This window comes from Pollicipes pollicipes, unplaced genomic scaffold, assembly GCF_011947565.3.
Source record: "Pollicipes pollicipes isolate AB1234 unplaced genomic scaffold, Ppol_2.1 Scaffold_4295;HRSCAF=5057_pilon_pilon_pilon, whole genome shotgun sequence".
In the NCBI taxonomy this organism is placed as follows: Eukaryota; Metazoa; Arthropoda; class Thecostraca; order Pollicipedomorpha; family Pollicipedidae; genus Pollicipes; species Pollicipes pollicipes.
The window spans coordinates 12,469,517-12,486,391 of NW_023596461.1; the positions used below are offsets into that span (position 1 = coordinate 12,469,517).

At 50.1% G+C, this 16,875-nt stretch overlaps 1 non-coding gene across 1 annotated transcript; it reads right to left on the minus strand.

The window, feature by feature from the left end:
• Nucleotides 1–3,316: 3,316 nt before the first annotated feature.
• TRNAP-UGG (transfer RNA proline (anticodon UGG)) lies at nucleotides 3,317–3,388 on the minus strand. The gene has a single exon. It is a non-coding gene; the product is annotated as a tRNA-Pro (tRNA).
• Nucleotides 3,389–16,875: the final 13,487 nt, after the last annotated feature.

The window sequence follows — 16,875 nt, forward strand, 5'->3', positions numbered from 1 at the left end:
CCCCGCCCTGAGGTACGGCGCGTCCCGCCGACACGTTACGACCGGCTCCGCGCCGCCGTGTCGCGCGGTGCCGTCTGTCCTGTGACGTGGCGGCCGTTACGACAGGGGATGACGCGTGCGGACTGAGGGGAGTTGAGTCGGGCCGGACAGGCCTGGCGCATGACGGAGCCAGCTATCGTGCCTCACCCAACCTGTTGCATGATTTGCAACACGACGGGCTCAACTGTGCTTTGTGTTCTGTTGTGTTCAACTGTGTTCGAACGTTGTTTTCCTCTCCTCTGCTTCCAGCAGGTTGTGAAGTAACTTTGCAACCGCTGGCTGAGCACTCCCTGTCATTTACATTCCTTCATTGGCGTAATGTAGTGCCCCTGGCACCTCGCCGGGCCACCGGTCCCGGGTATGTCCGCTCCTGATACTCTGCCAGCTTGTTACTGGTCCCGGCTCGGCACGAACTAGCTGACCACGCCGGTCATTGTTTGTAGAATCCATCGCTTGTTTATCGGCCTATAAAGGACGCACTCGCTGGAAAGTGGGAAGAGCCGGACAGATAAATTTCGGATCAATCTAATAAGGAATGTGGCGCCGTTGCTGCGTCCCGCCCCGTCCGTGATTTATCGTGTTTTTTCGTGACACCCGTGACGCGTCGGTAAGTTAGGCGCGTCCAGCACACCGACAAATTATCCCGTCCGGACCGGGCTCGGCGCCGGACGGGAGCCGCGGCCGGAGCCGGCGCCGTGGGGAGCCGGGCCGTCCTGCCCGTCCGAGCAGGTGGCGCCACCGGCGCGGCCGGAGGCGCGGAGGACCACCCGCGGAAGCCCAGCGCCGGAGAACTCTGCACCGGACACGCCGGGGTCGCATGTGCGACCCATGGGCGGGCTGAGTCGGACGACGGTGGGTGACGCTGCGGCCCAGGCTGGTATGATGTCCCCCACTTGACCGCCGTCTCTAAGTCAGACCTGTTGGTACCGCCGCGTCGGGGTGGCCGCACACGCATTGTCAGCACCGCAGCGCATGCGCCTTCACGAGCGCTCTCGCTGAAGCTGCGGCTACACATCAGCACCGACCGCGCACGGACGGAGCGACGCCCCGGCGGGAACACTGTTTGCCGAAAGGTCCTCCTGCTCTGGTCGTCAGTGGTGTTGAACAGACGGTGCGTGGTTAATGGTCGATAATGGGTGGTTTCCAGGTGGCTATCGGGTTTGTTGATGACTACCCGCGACGCGTGGACGCCATTTCTACCGGCCATCAGGGCCGGGCAGCCGCGTGCCGCCGCTGCTTTTACAGTGAAAACGCATGCTTACGGAGAGGTGGACCGGGCTCGGACCATCCGCAAACCGTAACAGCGGGGGTGGGGAGCAGCTGAACAGCTGCGGTCCTCCGATCCTATGGAAAACAGCAACAACAACTTCGTGGCGCTGGCTGCAAACAGTGAGTGAAGTAAGCCAAAAAGTAGGGTAAAAAGTAAGGTTAAGTAAGCATGCGTGTAAACTTCGCCACACTCTTCGCCAAACACTCCTTAATCTCCTCAGAGGTTTTGCTGTCACAGGCCCAAAAATGAACCAAAGTGAAGCACTGGCTCGCTGCCTGTAAGAAAAAAGACAAAGAGACAACAGCGCTATACTTTGCATTCTCCCTTCCCTCTACTTCCAAACACATGATTACGTCTTGGGCACGTGATGCTAAGGAACTGGTTCCACCACTGACGATACTGAAGTGTGATGCACAGATGGATAAGCGACAACTTACCTTTCCCTCTTCTGACGAAAAAAAAAACACCTGTGTCAATAGAGTCGAGGGAGAGCCGAAGAGTCAGTCACCTGTGTTTGACGACGGCCACCGCAATGAACTGTTCTGGCCGTGACGATGTCATGTCGCCCCTTGAGCGGCCCTGGAGCTGTCACGTGACACCGGGCTGCGACCTGTGGCCACTCGCGCCGCGGAGCCAGCGACTCCCGCCACTGACATACAGGGGCGTGGCTTCACTGGGCGAGTTGGGCAGGCCGAACAGTGAAAAATGACCCAACCTACCCCAAAAATATGCCAAAAAACAGGTTTCTCCCCAGATTTGACCCGCTTTCTTCCCAAAATGAGGAGCTGAAGCCCGGATTGGGGGGGGGGGGGATGGTGAAGCCCCCTCCCCCCAAGTGAATGGTAAATTACACCCCTGCTACCATGTGAGGTGAGGTGACATTTCGCGCCGGTAGCGCCTGCCCCGGGCGACCGGGAAAACTTCGTCCATGCTGTATCACAGCAGGGTGGTATTGAAGACGCGTTTACGAGACACGGCTGGTATAAGACACATACTTGCAAAGCTGTAATGTGGAGAATGTGCATGACTGCTTTATTGCATGAACGGGTCTGGGTATTGCAGACGAGGTGTAATCATGCAGCGTTGCAGTGAGGGAGGCGTTCCAGCCCGGCTGCCAGGCCGGGCACACACACCCAGCGGCGTGTGCAGGATTTCGAAACTGGGGAGAGGTATGGTGCAACTTTTAAAAATCACTGAAAACTCAGACCCTGGGCGACGCCTCACTGCAGCTTGTCGGGGGTGCGCAAAATTGCTTACGTGATCTATTTGCCAATTGCAAAATCACACGTCTTTTAATTTCTTGTTTCATGCATCTACCTGCATTTTAAGTTTGAACATATATTCACTGAACTATATGCCCGTATGTAATCGATCGGATAAAGGGGCGGAAACGCGCTCCAGGGGCACGAGTGTACACCCTCATATAGCTCTAAAGGTGTAGAATAAGAATGTTTTCTTCTGCCTCTACTGCTGAGTGTAAATTTAGAAGGTTCATTTGCTTTTTGTCTTCCTCGTGTCAGCCGAAACTCTCTGCGGTTTCCAGTGTTCTCAAGAGTAAATGTGCAGTCACTTCTCCAACATTGATGCCCGGACACCCACATCCAGTGTGGAAGTGGCGCAGTGGTAGGCTGTGCCTCCCTCCGCATGTCGACACCTGTGATTGCCGAATGGCCCAACAAGGTGAAAGGTACCGCTGAGAATTGAGCGGAATGAGAACATGGGCCATAGAGACAAACGGTCGACCGTGAAGTGCGAAGTGATGTGATATTGTATCGCTCCAGCAGCCACCCACTGGTCTGTTATTATATCTGGACAGAAATCATTCGAACCGTTTCAGTCGCCGCCATCACAAATGCCGCGCCTCTGCCGTAACTGTCGAGCAGTCCAGCGAGAAGCACCGTGGTTGTGACAGGCGATGTCTTCGTGACCATGATAACACCATCGCTGATATGTAAGTACACAGTCACTACGTCCGATAACCAATACACAAACGTCCAGAAACCAAAAGGGCTCAGCCGGGATTTGAACCCGGGACCTCCTGCACCCAAAGCAGGAATCATACCCCTAGACCACTGAGCCGACAGGAAGCTGCCGCGTCTAAGTAATATCACAATAAAGTAGGTATTCAAAAGGGGAAGCATCAAGAACTTTACAGCTGTAGTGCTAATTATTGTAACAAATATGTCCATTCTAGTCATAAGCAAAGGACTTAAATTCGTGTGACATCATATTCTTTTAGCATACCTACATGCAGGCTGATGTGATAATTGAAACTGAGAGGGTCAAACCACTGGTTTAATGCACTCAGCTTATTATTTACTATGTGCGGGTGTAATATTATTATACTACACCTGCATAACGCATTGCAACTAAAACAGTGCCATAGCCAGGGAGGGGCCAACTCGGGCCATATGGACCTCTTCAGCCAAGGGACCCTTATTCGCTGTGCATGGCCCTCACGACGGAGATGTGATGATGCAGTAACGCAAGGTGCCTCTCTATGAGCCAGGAGGGGGATTCTTTCGTAACTACGAGCAGGCCGCTGTCACGACTGAGAGAACACCCCAGTCATGATAAAAAGGTGCCATGGCAGCGGCGAACTAAGAATTATGTCAAGGGGGTAGCCGCGCAACGTTGTAGGCCACCTGCCGTTTGGGATCCCCTCCAAAGAAATCGTCGGATTCTGATAATACAATTTTGATATTCTCATATGAGCTATTCTTATACGAAAACCCATCCTGCTGTGCACGGCCCTAGAAAACTGGGCGAGTTATGTATGTACTACAAAACACGCGTTCGTTTTCTACGGATCGTGGTGGATCCTGCCATTTTGAGGCTAAAATTTTGGAGAGGATATGGCAAGATGAGGGAAAAAGTGATAAACATCGCCAAAATCAAGCACAACACTCGATCCCAAGGTTGTTGCGGCTAGTCAACGAGTCGATGTTGTGATCATGCTACCGGCAAATGGCTAATGCAGAATTTTTTCTGACTGAAATCACGGAGTGCAAAATATGCTAGCACTCAAACTTTGCTAGGAAGTGATGCACAAGTGTGATGGGTGTCACAAATTCCATCACGAACAAAAATGGCATATACCACGTCGGCAGGGCGTAGATTGATCTCAGGCAATTGCGCGTAAAAATGCATCGAAACATACGCAGCTAAGGCAGAAGCTTGTGTACATGAATTAATCTAGCCAGACCCATATACCCCACCAGACAAGACCCCATGAGTAAAGGAAGTGCTGGTGCATGTGAAACTTTCGTCAGCAAAGTGAGGTCATTCATCGTATGGAGCAAGAGACCATTATACATGAATTGATGCCAATGAGCGATCGAGAGTGCCTCGGTAGATGAGCTCACAAGACCTCGACAAAGGTCGTCCAAGCAAATATGAAGCTGTCCACGACAAATGTGGCGGATCCATGTGCGATCAAAGTACCCGGGCAGGCTAACAGAAAGGGCACTAGCAAAAGTGCATGGCCCTCCGCAAATGTGATTCGATGGAAAGAGCCCTAGACTTACGGAGAGGGACCCTGAGCACCGAGTGCGTCGGTGCGCTGATATATGGCCCCAGCAACAGCACGGGCCTCCCTGAGCTAGTGGAAAGAACGCGAGACCAGTGCGAAGGATCCCTGGGCAAGTGAGAATACACCGGCAGATTAGCATATGGATCTCCGGTAATAGCGTACAGAGCCTTTAGGGCGGATGGGGAGAAGTCGTGCACGACCCTTGATCGATCAAGAGTATCCTGACAGGTTAGCATGTACGACTACGACAACAGCGTGAGGCCCTTCGAGCAAATAGAAATAAATCGAGAGCAACGTGAAAGGCTTATCGGCGATCAGATTGACCCAGCATGCTGACATTAAGGATCCCCAGGAACAGCGTAAGACCCCTGGTCAGTGTAATAAACCCTAAAACGTCCCTAACTACCACCCTCTCAATCAGAGAAAGATGAGCCTTGTCTGCTCATGAGTACTTCACTTTCGCTTGTGCTGCTCTTGATCACCTGGAGGCCCAAAGACGTCCAATTTTTGCAGTTGGTGTTGAAAAACCTCCGTCTATTCAGCAGATTATCGATCCCTTTTGAGCCTACCCATTTCGGGACACAAGGAGGGGGCGTGCTTCCCTCCCTCCCCCCCCCCGCGAGTCCGCCAATGAGCTCTAGTAATACAAGGATCAGCAATCTAGGCTGTTTGAAAGCTTCGTAAACCAACTGAGGTTAGAAACACTGAGCCGAAATTCCAGATCTGACTGGCGATAGACGCTGTTTCCACATTTGTTTACGATTAAATCTGCTTTAGAATAAGAATAATCTCTATCCTTTTCAGTCCGGGCTCGAACCCCTCCCAAAACTTGGACTCCAGCCCCTCCCCCGCCAACTTTAAAAAGGAAGCGGATAAAGTCCGTGGAGAAAGCCATTTGTTGGTTATTTTGGAGGTAGATCTGCTCATTTTCACTGCTAAGTCACCCCCCCCCCCCCCAATTCGTTTTGTAAACCCGTGCCCCTGCATCTTGCCGTTGTCATTCCTTGTATTAATGCATAATCAAGCATTGCATTTCAAGGCAGTGATGGGCATGGTAAGGATCCAAATGTGTTGGAACGTCCCTTTATGGCCGAGGCCCAGCACGCAAAGGCTACGTGCACGCCTCCCTATTCATGCTCCATCTTACTGGCCTGCTAGCGGTCCCAAAAGCTGTTGGCAGTTGGCAGACTGAACATCAAGACAACATCGCTGTTGGCAGGAACCGAGACTGAATACCCTGGCAACTTTCTATGCATTAGCCTCGGAACGGTTTTTGGGTAGGCTCAACCGTTTGAATGAATGAAAATAACCGAACTCCCAATCCCTGTCAAGAACCTGAGGTTATCAATGTCTTTGGCGTGAAAATGGCACGCAAATTTGCCAAGATGCATGTACATGTGCCGTTAGTTCCGTACTGTTTGCCACGTACATACGACTTTTTAAGCGCCTGCATTGCATACACCCATCGTCAGATCTGCAGCACCCAGCCAGGCGGGTTAACCAAGTAGTCCAAGAAGTCACTGTCTTGCTTGCGGATATCTATGAAAAAACAGCTATGTCAGCCATGGCTAGGATATTGTCGCGAGTAACTACGCGTTTAGGCAGGGCCTGGGTAACAGCGCACCGGACATACTGAAAAACCACAGAGCCTGGCCGACTCCAGCAGCATCCAACTGCGGCCGCCGCGCCCAGACTGTGTTCGAGGGAATGTTTCACAATTGAAGCAAGCATCAGAGATGATGAAGCAAGCTCACTTGCCACTATTGGTATAATTTTTATGTGGAAAAAGGCTGCTCTAGACAGCAGCAATTCCCGTATAGTGAATATGCTTCTTAATACGTCATGGTTTGCTGACATTATCGTAGCTTGCACAGCATTAATCGAGAGCCAATGGACGTCCGTTATATTTGAAAAGCACGCTCACAAACGCCAGATTTGAACGCCTCGACAATTACATTTTCCTTGGCTTTGATCCACGCATAGCTCATGGAATGACAGGAGTTGAATGACGTTGTTATGACGTCACGAATGCCAAGATGACTTTGAAATACTGTCCCGATATACGTTTCCCCATTTTTGCGGATGTGTAGCTCAGAAACTAGAGGGGCTTATGTCTTTAGAAGGACAGGGCTATGAACAGCACCGAAAGGTCATTCAAGATGGCTATTTCAGTTCATAATCCCATATAAATGTGGAACAGTCCCATTAAGGGTAATGTTCCACATTTGAAGATAATGACGCAAGCATCTGATATGAAATAAGTTTCCTTTTAACTATTGGTATCCTTTGAGGTGGACAAAAATGTTCTAAGCAATACGATTTCTCCGTTAAGTAAACATGCTGTTTGAATCGCCATTATTTGATTACGTCATCGTACAGATAAGACGCTACCGCTATCCTTATTCATCGTAGAATAGTCGGGAGAAAGGAGAGATGAATATGTCTCCTCGTTTTCTGCAAGGAACGAGGCTAGCAGATAATGTTCCTCTCAAATGTGCTTAAAATTTGCCTAATTATGTCGTCGTACTTTTCACAACAATGACAGCCAAATTGACGGTCGTTATGTCTGGATATCGTGCTCACGAACGCCAGATGTGAACGACTTGACAATTATATTTTTCTTAACCTAAATCCCCGCATGGTTAACGGAATGGCAACATTTGAATGACACTAAAATGACGTCATCGATTTCTGGGTGACCTTGAAATAGTCTCCAAAATAGCCCGACATCTTCGCGGAGGTGTAGCTCAGAAACTAGATGAGTTTGTGCCTTGAGAAGGGCAGGCCTATGGTCTGCACCGAGTGGTCCTGAGGGTGGCTATTTCAGTTTAGAACCCCATACAGATGTGGAACACCCCCTTCAATGAAGTGGCCCCCGGCGTTGCAGCGCAAAGGCTCCGCTTCCCACGATAAAGGGCTTAGTAGCTTGTTTTCGCGATGCTTCACTTGTTGTAGGATGCTAGAGCTGACGCAGGACGTAGATCGAAAGGTCGTGATTGGGAATGCATCAACGGCTCCTGAACTTAATTTTTTTCTTTTTAGATTTGATATTAACCAAGCAAACGAACACCATGCAAAAGTGAATCGTCTTCTAATCCACGCTAAGGCTGTCTTTCCCCACCAATGCTTAGCGCCGAACCTCATTTAGACCAGAGTTCTGCACGATACGGAACCGCGACGGTACTGAAGTTCAGAGACGGACGCTTCATCTCGGGAGGCTTTTCGCCCTCATCCACAACAGCAACAGCGCGACCAATAAATGTTGTGCCCAGCAATCGAAAGATGAAAACTGTGGACCTGTTCATCCGTACAAAGACGAAGCGAGGCCGAAGGAAACGTCAAAAGCATGCGGAATGTCGTCCTGCTCGGGCTTCTGGCCCCTGCACGGCTTATTGCTTGTTTTTTGTGTCTCCCTGCACCCGGCGTCATGCCTGTCTGTGGCAATCATTACAGCCTAGCAGTTCGGTTATGTTTTGATCCGATTGACGAAACCTGGGAAGCTTTTTGTAAACTTTCTTTATAAGCGCGATTTGAGTTATCTGCCAAAGGTTGCCAGCACCATCTGCCAAAGATTAACAGCGATCCCAATTTTTTTTTTTAGCCCATCGCAGCAAGCTTTTATGAGCAGTTGATTCCGTATTTATCACAACCGACGAGCGTGATGGTTGCTTGTCATAGATCTGTAAAAAACGCAGTACTTTATCCTCGATGTGATTAAGGAAAACGTTAAGCTGCTGGTGTTTGAGCATTAATGATGTTACTTCAGGTGCATGGTGGTAATGATTGATCTGTAAAATACCAGATGTCGTTGAACACTGGTATAACAGGCGCTGGGGCCTATACGTTTTCATTGTTATATGCATTTTGCGCACTTCCTTGTGGTTTCACAAAATGAATTATGCGATCAGCGAGCTATTCAATATAGATGACACGAGTGTGTATAGGGGCTGTAACGGTATCTGTACCTACACGTCAGCTACATAGGCTGGTTCCACCTTTAACGAAGGGAAGCTGGTCAAGGCGGAAGGGGATCGGTCCATAACAGGCTGAACCGTGCACATCTCATAAGCGAGGCGAGGCGAGGCGAGGTAGGGGCGAGGCGATGCTTTCACAGGCGATGCGATGCTTGTAAACAGAGAACGCATACGGTGACATCGCGTAAGAAAGACTCGATGTGACTGGGAGTTTGGTTCCTGGTGTGCTGCTGATCTTGATGCAACCTCGGAGCACCAGCGAAACGAGTAGTGATTTCTGATCGAAATGTAAAGACACTTTGATATGATGACTTTAGGATATCTCGCCCGCTTGAGATTGCCAATCTTCTCGTATATCGAAATCGTATGTCCTCATTGAGTGTCTTAAGTTCAGTCATTGGTTTCAAAATACGTGATACACAAAGTCCCTTTCTTTGTCTTCACAAAAGCTGCACCGCCACTCATCAAAACTGAATGTAAAACACTGAGTAGGTTATGATTGAAGTTCTCACTAGACATGCTGACACCTGATGTTCTTTATCCTCACAAGCCACATCGTTGTCAGGTATAAAATGTGCATTCCATCGCGCAGTTAAACCGAATGCGGCGTATCCGTGCTCAGGCCGGCCGTTTTACTGCTGCCGGCTGACGACCGCACACTGCCGCCGCGACCGCCGGCGGAGCATACTCCGCGCGAGCGCCGTGTAAATCATCTGGTGAAACTGAACCAGACGTATCTGATCACCCATGACGACCGGCGCTCCTTTAAAGGACGCTGCCATGTCTCAAAGCTGGAGGATCCCGGCCGATGGGTCAGTCGAAAACCGCGCTCGTCAATCACCAGCGATGGTCTCTTCTGAGGAACGAGGCTCTTCCGCGGGCGGGCGGGCGACATCGAGCGCGCGCTCGACAAAAATGGCGCTGTCCGGCTGCCGCGCTGCTGTCTGACTCACCCGCTGGGCCGTGGCGCGACACTGACACAGGCGTGGTGCGACACTGACACAGACATGACGCGACACTGACGCAAACATGGCGCAGCACTGGTACAGACATGGCGCAACACTTACATAGACATGGCGTGACACTGACACAGACATCGTGCGACACTGACACGGACATGGCGCGACACTGATACAGACATGGTGCGACACCGACAAAGACATGGCGCGGGTGCGCTAGAATTCTTCATGGACACAGCGAATTCAGTATGTGTCAGTGTCACAGTGTTATGCTGTGTTGCCAGATAAGCGACATGTGTCGCGGGAAATCGTAAGGAAACAGACATTGCAACAACAACAAAAAACACGTCTGGTCATGAATACGACACGAGCCAGGCTCAGACGTGGCACTGATTCAGATACAAGCATGGCAGATCTTGCCACACAGCCAGCCGCAGCCGTGACAGGGGCGTGGAGACGTGGCATGACCACAGGCGTTGTAACGTGGGCACCAGCGTGCAACTCGAGACTGGCGTGGGCACAGGCCAACAGCCACACATAGCCTGAGTGAATGGGCAATATTTCCCTGAGCTTAATGCCCCTGCCCCGGTGCATGGACAGATCAGTAGCATATTGCCTATGTCAACGTTATCATATATGTTTATATACATATATATATATATATATATATAGTATATACGTATATATATATATATATATATATATATATATATATATATATATATATATATATGGGGTTGAATGGAAAGCATCGTGTTGGCGTTGAGGAACCGTACGCACTCTCCTTGAGGCCTGGACTTCGCCACGGGAATGATGATAAACTACTCAGCTCAACGGTATGTTCATTCCGCTTCTGGGAGTGGTATGGGCAGAAGCACCTTAAAATCGTAAATATCCCCCCAAGCTCGGGCCCGCGTCGGATTCCATGTTCTGAAGGTCCGGCCCTCCGGACGTCCAGGGCTAGCAGCTATGGCTCGTCATAAAGAATGAACGAGGCATTTCCTGGTATGACAACATTGCACCAGCCAACGGTAGATTCTCGCGAAATGAAATGACGATGCATCACATTCGCCATAATATCTTGCACCTTTTCAAGATAGATACAATCTATGATTGTAAAGAAAAGCTTTGGTGTTGGTGAGATCTCATCACCGTGCTGTCGTCAAACACATTCCCTCGCCTTCTGTCATTCTCGTCATGTCATTGTCGCCATTCTGTCGCCTTCCTCCTCTCTGCCTGCCACCACCTCTCTCTCCATCATCATCATCATCATCTCTCCATCACCATCTCTCTTATCCGTTTTTCTTTTTTTGCTCTACTCAGGTGGTCACCTCGCAGCCCGTTATGGTCCCGCTGACCTTACACGGGGTCGAGCCGTATCAACGCGGCCGACGACACCGCACCTGACTAATGGCCGTCCAGTGGTTTGGTTTCATCGCGCCGCCAAATGATACGGTGTCACCGCTGATAAATAGATATTTTCTACTCAAATTGTGTTATTTATTGTTCCGCATGGCGCTGTTCGGCCGTTGACAAATACGTCCGATGACGAGCGGACGGGGCGCACAGCTGCCGAGTGTGACGGTACAGCCGGCCACTGTCGGCCGTGGCGGTACAGCCAGCCACTGTCGGCCGTGGCGGTATAGCCAGCCACTGTCGGCCGTGGCGGTACAGTCAGCCACTGTCGGCCGTGACGGTACAGCCAGCCACTGTCGGCCGTGACGGTACAGCCAGCCACTGTCGGCCGTGACGGTACAGGCAGCCACTGTCGGCCGTGACGGTACAGACAGCCACTGTCGGCCGTGGCGGTACAGCCGGCCGCTGCCGGCCGTGGCGGTACCATCCGCCCCACGGGGCACCACCAGATGCATGCCATGTGGGTACGGCACACATGGCACTCCCATGTCAGCCGCGGTTGTAACCACAGGCAATCGGAAGTACACCTGACGACGGGTAGAAGTGCCAGTAGTGTAGTGCCAGTAGTGTAGTAGTTAGAAGTGCCAGTAGTGTATGGTTAGCCACGCTTCTGAGAAACCCGAGGAACGACACGGACGCGGTACCGACACTCGCGGGTGGTGGATAGGACGGCACAGGCTGTCGCATCGCAGCTTCAGACGCGCACAGGCCCACCGAACTGGTCTCACCATGTGTGCCCTTCGGTGTCGTCTTCATGATGTGAGGGATGGGCTGCAGACCGGTTAGTCATGACTGTTCAGCAATGACATGACAGCGACGGGGCCCGATTATCCGCGGCGACCGCCCTTTCTGCCAGGGTGAAAAGCACACAACGTTATCTACCATTGGAAGCTGAGTGCATTGTAAAGCACCAATGATTGACAGTTACACTGACGTACAGTAACAGTGATAAACAGTTAATCACATGCTGGTCACTGGTGGTGACTGGGGCACTGGTCACTGGATCACTGGTGGCCAGTGGTGGTATGCATACCTACATGCTGGACTGGTTACTGGTGGCCAGTTGTGGTATACATACCCCATATCTCTTTGTGTTTGAAAAAATCAGCACGTGGCCGCTGCACAAATGGATGCTGGATCCACCAATTGCTGGTGCATCGTACAGATGGGTGCATCAATTCGAGATGCGCGGTGCCTTTGCTAATAATGCTTGTCAGCGATGCGTTCTAAGCCAAGCTAAAACTAAAAATATTGTAAGTCGCTTATTTTCAGTACAAGAGCTCAGCACAGCATCGAAAAACTAGGGGCTTGGGATTTGTATTGCTTATGTGACGTGCTCATGAACAAGCATTCCCAACACAAGGTAGATAAGTGGCGGTCACTTGTCTGTTTGTTGTCTTTCCAAAATGTCATTGATAAAAACATGGTAAATATAACAAAGACCATACGCACATATGCCACTAGCCTTAAAGCAGGACACCTCTCATTTGGTGTGCACTGCGCAGCGATTGGGACACCTAATGCAATGCTTCGGGCACGGAGACTCGGACACCATAGACACGGTAGCGACACACCCCGGTTGTGGCTGGGGCACTACCGGCTGTTGCAGCTCAACTTCATTGAAGCGCAGGCATGCATGACTGTCCTCACTATGTGTGCCCTTAGGTGTCGTCTTCATGATGTGATGTATGGGCTGCAGATCTTGAAGTCGTGACTATCCAGAAATAACATCGGTTATATATGTATATATATATATATATGCATATATATATATATATATATATATATATATATATATATATATATATATATATATATATATATTGGCAAAGTAGGCCTCAAGAAGAACAGCATGCATATTGTGTTTTGGAACTTATACAATACAGTATGAAATAAACTCACGCGCATTGCGTTTACATGAGCTGTGTGACGTTCAGTGTATTTCTTTGTATACCGCTTGTCGACCATGGTCGTTGCCCTTCGGAAAGGCGTGTGCCAAGTTCGCGAGGCCCATTATGACACAACCCACCCTCAGCCCGCTCATTGTTGTGGCCCAAACGATAAAGCTGGTGTCAACTTTCGACAGCGGATTCACACACAGGCGGACCTCTTCAGGAAGCGAATGTCCATCGCCCTGTTGATTGTCCGCGCGAATGAGACCATTGCGGCGCACTTACCTCACCTGTCGACATATGTGGCGCGACCAGACTCTCCGCGTAAAATTGGGGAAACTAATGACAGACACGCTGATAAATGGACTTCCGATGATGGATAGACCGCTAGGTAATATTTTTTCATCATTTATCAGTATCTGTGTTGGAGCGCTGAGACCAAAGTTTGCGTGTGTCAGGTACGGTGGAGAGGACGGAGAGGACTTTTCAGTTCGCTCTGTGATCATGGGCGTTGGTGACAAATTTCTGCTGCAGTGGAGGCACTTTGCAGGACGTTGCTGGTGGTCGGTTAAGTATGATGGGATAGACATGTTGTATTACTGTTTACAAAAAAAACGAACCTTATTAAAGGTGAATCCGCCCGGTGGATCAGTAGATCAGCAGTAGATCAGTAGATCAGCTTCAGATCCGGTATGGCGGTGGTAGGTAATGTTCCCGGTGGATGGCATCATGTGGCATGCAGGTACGTCCTCTTTTGTCTTATCAGAACTCATCATTGGATGAGGTAGCAGATAATCGTTCGTAAGTGAATTTGCTAATATCATGCAGAAAACTTACCCCAGACACGGTAAATGCAAAAACACAGCTCGACCCAGCACTGGCTGGTGATTTAGCACATCCGAATTATCGGGTGACTTTTACTCGCTCCATGCCTCTGAAGCCGACTGACCGGTTTGGCCAATTCCAGTTGCAGTAGACCGCACCAGCTTTCGTGACCCAGAAAATATGCTTGTTGATGCATGACATCAGGTTTATTGTTGACGCCGCAGCTTAGGTGAAGTTGAAATATTACGACCGATATGGGAGCACGTACTACTCGTATGCAAGCGCCACGTTAAGAGGCAAAAACGGCTGCATGCACGGGTGCCCCTCCAAACACGTGTCACCGCGCCATCACACGTCGCCATTGCGCCTGGTGACCCGTCTCGCGTCGGTCCTATTTGCCGCATGGGACGAGGGGGGGGGGGGGATGGCTGCACCGGCAGCTGCTGCGGCGCCGGTCAGTGTGCGGGCGGCGCGCTGCCAGCCGGCCAACTGGCAAGCCACCGCCCGTTGTAGCTCCGTAATGGACCGTGATGCATGCTATATGTGCGAACCGTGGACACGCTGCCTGACGCGCGGCATCATTACTGCGGATAATATCAGGCCATAATTAATTTCAAATATTAGCCTTTGGTACGCGCCTGCCGATTGTTTATCGTTCCCACCGGCGTGCATATGAGGGGCATTTCTCCCGTAATTGCAGGCTTGCGGGATGCATTGGGCAATGAATCAACTGGGTACTTCTCAAGCATTCCATGTATTTCCGTACAGGGTCGAGGCTCACTGCCGTCAGGCGCACCTGCTGGAAATTACGACACCGCATGGGCGACTGCAATGACTCAATGACCCGGCCGTGAGGAGCTGACAGCTCCGCATCAGATGGCTGCTGGTGAGTCTCGCCGCAGAGTGACTCGCCGTCCCATGAGTCACCGCGTCCACGCCGCGAGTCTCGACGCGGGGACAGTGGGCGTGGTGTTGACACGACCCAGCTGCAGCTGCTGTTGACAGCGGCGACGCCAGCCAGTGGCCCGGATGGGCTCCGCCGCCGCCCCAGCCCGGCACGAGACGCCGCAGGACGCCGGCGCCGCCGCTGCGTCCGTATAGTTCCGCTCATATGTGGCCACGCGTGGAGCCAGGGCCAGTGAAGCTGGCTGATCCAGACTCTTGCCATTGTCATAATGTCAGTGGCCTGCGAGCGGTGAGAACGCCTTACCCTCTCGGCCAAACGGGGAACATAGGTTGCAGGAATGGCCGAGATAGTTAGGGTCGGGCCATCACATCAGGCCCTGTGCGCCATAGAATAGCTGATTAGAGGAGGCACAATATAACTTAGCACCGACGACTTAAATAGGACCAAGCTCACTTGGCCGCATATGGTGGCATAACTAGTCCAAAGTCATCTACTTTAATTTAATTTGCGATATGAGGTTAGCAAAAATAGGCCTCAGATGATACGCTTGCTGGAACTTAGTTCCGCTTCGGCATAAACGCTACATCAGCTGTCTACCGTACCACGTAATTCGCCGTGTTCTAATCTCTACAAACAAGCAATTTCTTGCAATACCACTGTGATATTCTGCAACTCGTAAGTAAGACCTAAAAACCAGAGTAAGTAAAACCTAAAAATACATTCGTGGCCTCAGAGCACACTTATTACTGGGAACAGGGCAACTTGAAGCTCACGATCTACCACGTTGAATGAGCCAGGGGCTCATACTGGTGGTTTGTGGTTTTAAAGCTCGTGAACTACCTCGGTTAGTTATGCTGGTAATTTGGTTATTTATGCCGGTGGTCTCAGTATCTAAAAAGGTGAAGTCACTATTTTGACGTCCGTCGGGTCTATAACCATAGAATAGCAATTGTCAACAACCTTGAAGCAAATTGAAACTGACCGTTGTCGGCACGGGCTGGTCAGCTTTGTGGGCTTAAAAAATTACGGCAACTTGAATCTATGTTAGTTTGCTTGGGTTTGTAGGAAAGCACATCTGCACTACTTTCACCTATTTGCTTACAATTGTTACACCTTATATTTCACGCATCAAACGCTACAATTGTACGAGCATGCTCACATCATTAAAAAACCGTACCAATGCAAAACGAAGCCCGACGGAAAAGTACCCGATGTTTTAAATACCGTTTTCTGTGTCTTTAAGCATGGGCGTGCCACGTATTTGAGACCTGGACAAATTAGGATGCAAACCACTAAATTAGGATCTTGGGGAAAAACCAATCCCAAAACTGGTATTTGGAAATGAAAAACATGTGAAACACGTGCATTGCATAAGCAAGATAGAGGAAAAAATCAAAGTTAGAGAAAACATGAGGGGCATCGGGCATGCTTTTTCGATGGTGGTTACACCCATAACTGAAAGTATGAAGAAATTTTCAGCTATGCTAATCCGAGTGTACATACCTCAGCTGGTTACGGACTGGGTCAAGCATTCGTTTCTTGCCGCTTGCCTGTGCCACCTTGACCACAGTGTTTAAAGTCGATCTGTGGATCGTAGTGCAAGAAACGGTTTTTATCGCGTGAGGCTTTCAAATATTTTCAGCCGTCATACGCATTTAGCATAATTCCAGATTATTTGACACAAGTTTATCTGTTGCATACTCTGTTGCTACCCATATTTCTGACACATCATCGGGGACGTATGCTTACATGTTCTGAACTCATCACATCGTTATTCTCTATCATTTCTCATAAACCATCACAAAACTGTTCACAACTAAAATCGTCCCATCTTTTTTTGGTAATTATGTTTACGCCGGTGCTATCGGCCTGCAGCCCAAATACCCGTCCGGTAGAATCGATGATGAAATGTTTTTATAGATAATTTTTGACAGATGCGATGTGTTTGTAGGAAAACTCGATGTTCAGATTACGGCACGATTCGATTGATGCTCGCGTGTATAAGATCATTGTCCATCTCTCCGATACAGCACCAACGCAAAGGGTTGAAATGGGTTCAAA